Genomic DNA, 4199 nt, shown 5'->3' on the forward strand with positions numbered 1-4199 from the left:
ATCCTCAATCCTCAATTCTGAATCCTCAATCCTCAATCCTCAGACCTCAAACATCAATACTCAGCCCTCAGTCCTCGTCCTCAATCCACAACACTCAATCCTCAATCCTCAATCTTCAATCCTCAATCCTCAATCCTCAATCCTCAATCCTCATTCTTCAATCCTCAATACCCAATCCTCAATCTTCAATCCTCAATCCTCAATCCTCAATTCTCAATCCTCAATCCTCAATCCTCAGACCTCAACCCTCAATCCTCAGTCCTATAACCACAATCCTGAATCCTCAATCCTGAATCCTCAATCTTCAGCACTCCGTCCTCAACAATCAGTTGTCAATCCTCAATCCTCAATAGAATATCCTCAGTTCAGAGTTATCAATACGCAATACTCAGTCTGCAATCTCCAAATCTCTATCCACAAACATCAATTCTCACCACTCAACCCTCAACACTCAGTCCCCAATCCTCAATCTTCAATCCTCAATCCTCAATCCTCAATCCTCAATCCTCAATCCGCAATTCTCAATCCTCGATCCTCAGTCCTCAGTCCTCAAACCTCAATCCTCAACCCTCAGCACTCATCCTCAATCCTCAATCCTCAATCTTCAATCCTCAGTCCTGGATCGTCAATCCTCAATACTCCATCCTCAATCCTCAGTCCCCAAACCTCAATCCTGGATCCTCTATCCTGAATCCTCAATCTTCAGACCTGAGACCTCAACAATCAGTTGTCAATCCTCAATCCTCAATAGAATATCATCAATTCACACCTTTCAATACTCAATATTCAACCTGCAATCTTCAAATCTCTGTCCACAAACATCAATTCTCATCACTCAGCCCTCAACACTCAGTCCCCAATCCTCAATCTTCAATCCTCAATCATCAATTCTCCTAATCCTCAGTTCTCAATCTTTAATCCACAATACTCAATCTGCAGTCCTCAATCCTCAATCCTCAATCCTCAATTCTCAATCCTCAATCCTCAGTCCTCAGTCCTCAAACCTCAATCCTCAACCCTCAGCCCTCATCCTCAATCCTCAATCCTCAATCCTCAATCCTCAACCTTCAATCCTCAGTACTCAACCTTCAATCCTCGATCCTCAGTCCTCAAACCTCAATTCTGAAGCCTCAATCCTGAATCCTCAATCTTCGGCCCTCAGTCCTCAACAATCAGTTGTCAATCCTCAATCCTCAATAGAATATCCTCAATTCACAGTTTTCAATACTCAACACTCAATCTGCAATCTTCAAACTTCTATCCACAATCATCAATTCTCATCACTCAACCCTCAACATTCAGTCCTCAATGCACAATCCTCAATCCCCAATCCTCAATCTTCAATCCTCAATTCTGAATCTTCAATCCTCAATCCTCAATCCTCAATACTCAATCCTCAATCCTCAATCTTCAACACTCAGTCCCCACTCCTCAATCTTCAATTCTCAATACTCAATCCTCAATCCTCAATCCTCAATCCTCAACCCTCAAACCTGAATACTCAATCTTCAATCCTCAATCCTCAATCCTCAATCCTCAATCCTCAATCCTCAATCCTCAATCATCAATCCTCAATCTTCAATACTCAATCCTCAATCCTCAATCCTCATTCTTCAATCCTCAATACCCAATCCTCAATCTTCAATCCTCAATCCTCAATCCTCAATTCTCAATCCTCAATCCTCAATCCTCAGACCTCAAACATCAATACTCAATTCTCAATCCTCAATCCTCAATCCTCAGACCTCAAACATCAATACTCAGCCCTCAGTCCTCGTCCTCAATCCACAGCACTCAATCCTCAATCCTCAATCTTCAATCCTCAATCCTCAATCCTCAATCCTCAATCCTCATTCTTCAATCCTCAATACCCAATCCTCAATCTTCAATCCTCAATCCTCAATCCTCAATTCTCAATCCTCAATCCTCAATCCTCAGACCTCAAACATCAATACTCAGCCCTCAGTCCTCGTCCTCAATCCACAACACTCAATCCTCAATTCTCAATCCTCAATCCTCAATCCTGAATACTCAATCTTCAATCCTCAATCCTCAATCCTCAAACCTCAATTCTCAATCCTCAATCCTCAATCCTCAATCCTCAGTCCTCGAACCTCAATTCTGAATCCGCAATTCTGAATCCTCAATCTTCAGCCCTCAGTCATCAACAATCAGTTGTCAATCCTCAATCCTCAATAGAATATCCTCAATTCACAGTTTTTAATACTCAATACTCAATCTGCAATCTTCAAACTGCTATCCACAATCATCAATTCTCATCACTCAACCCTCAGCACTCAGTCTTCAATGCTCAATCCTCAATCCTCAATCCTCAATCTTCAATCCTTAATACTGAATCTTCAATCCTCAATCCTCAATCCTCAATACGCAATCCTCAATCCTCAATCTTCAACACTCAGTCCCCAATCCTCAATCTTCAATCCTCAATACTCAATCCTCAATCCTCAATCCTCAATCCTCAATCCTCAATCCTGAATATCCAATCTTCAATCCTCAATCCTCAATCCTCAATCCTCAATCCTCAATCCTCAATCATCAATCCTTAATCTTCAATACTCAATACTCAATCCTCAATCCTCAATCCTCAATACTCAACCATCAATCCTGAATTCTCAATACTCAATAGAATGTCCTGAATTCTCAGGATTCTATACTCAAACCTCAATCCTCAGCCCTGAGCCCTCATTCACAATCCTCAATCCTCAATCCTCAATCCTCAATTCTCAATCCTCAATCCCCAATCCCCAATCCTCAATCCTAAATACTCAACCATCAATCCTCAGTTCTCAATACTCAATAGAAAACCTAAATTCTCAGGATTCTATACTCAAACCTCAATCCTCAACCCTGAGCCCTCATTCACAATCCTCAATCCTCAATCCTCAATCCTCAACTCTCAATCCTCAATCCTCAGCCCTCAGTCCTCAAACCGCAATCCTCAACCCTCAGCCCTCATCCTCAATCTTCAATCCACAATCCTCAATCCTCAATCCCCAATCCTCAATCTTCAATCCTCAATACTCTTTCTTCAATCATCAATCCTCAATCCTCAATCCTCATTCCTCATTCTTCAATCCTCAATACCCAATCCTCAATTTTCAATCCTCAATCCTCAATCCTCGATTCTCAATCCTCAATCCTCAATCCTCAGACCTCAAACATCAATACTCAGCCCTCAGTCCTCGTCCTCAATCCACAACCCTCAATCCTCAATCCTCAATCTTCAATCATCAATATTCATTCTTCAATCCTCAATCCTCAATCCTCAATCCTCAATCCTCAATCCTCAAACCTCAATGTTCAATACTCAATACCCAATCCTCAATCTGCAATCCTCTATCCTCAATCCTCAATCCTCAATCCTCAATCCTCAATCCTCAATCCTCAATCCTCATTCTTCAATCCTCAATACCCAATCCTCAATCTTCAATCCTCAGTCCCCAATCCTCAATCTTCAATCCTGAATACTCAATCCTCAATCCTCAATCCTCAATCCTCAACCCTCAATCCTGAATACTCAATCCTCAATCCTCAATCCTCAATCCTCAGTCCTCAATCCTCAATCCTCAATCATCAATCCTCAATCTTCAATACTCAATCCTCAATCCTCAATCCTCAATCCTCAATACTCAACCATCAATCCTCAATTCTCAATACTCAATAGAATATCCTGAATTCTCAGGGTTCTATACTCAAACCTCAATCCTCAACCCTGAGCCCTCATTCACAATCCTCAATCCTCAATCCTCAATCCTCAATTTTCAATCCTCAATCCTCAGCCCTCAGTCCTCAAACCTCAATCCTCAACCCTCAGCCCTCATCCTCAATCTTCAATTCTCAATCCTCAATCCTCAATCCCCAATCCTCAGTCTTCAATCCTCAATACTCTTTCTTCAATCCTCAATCCTCAATCCTCAATCCTCAATTCTCATTCTTCAATCCTCAATACCCAATCCTCAATCTTCAATCCTCAATCCTCAATCCCCAATTCTGAATCCTCAATCCTCAATCCTCAGTCCTCAGACCTCAATCCTCAACCCTCAGCCCTCATCCTCAACCCTCAATCCTCTATCCTCAGCCCTCAGTCCTCAAACCGCAATCCTCAACCCTCAGCCCTCATCCTCAATCTTCAATCCACAATCCTCAGTCCTCAATCCCCAATCCTCAATCTTCAATCC

Source organism: Calliopsis andreniformis, unplaced genomic scaffold (genome assembly GCF_051401765.1).
Source record: "Calliopsis andreniformis isolate RMS-2024a unplaced genomic scaffold, iyCalAndr_principal scaffold0076, whole genome shotgun sequence".
Classification (NCBI taxonomy): Eukaryota; Metazoa; Arthropoda; class Insecta; order Hymenoptera; family Andrenidae; genus Calliopsis; species Calliopsis andreniformis.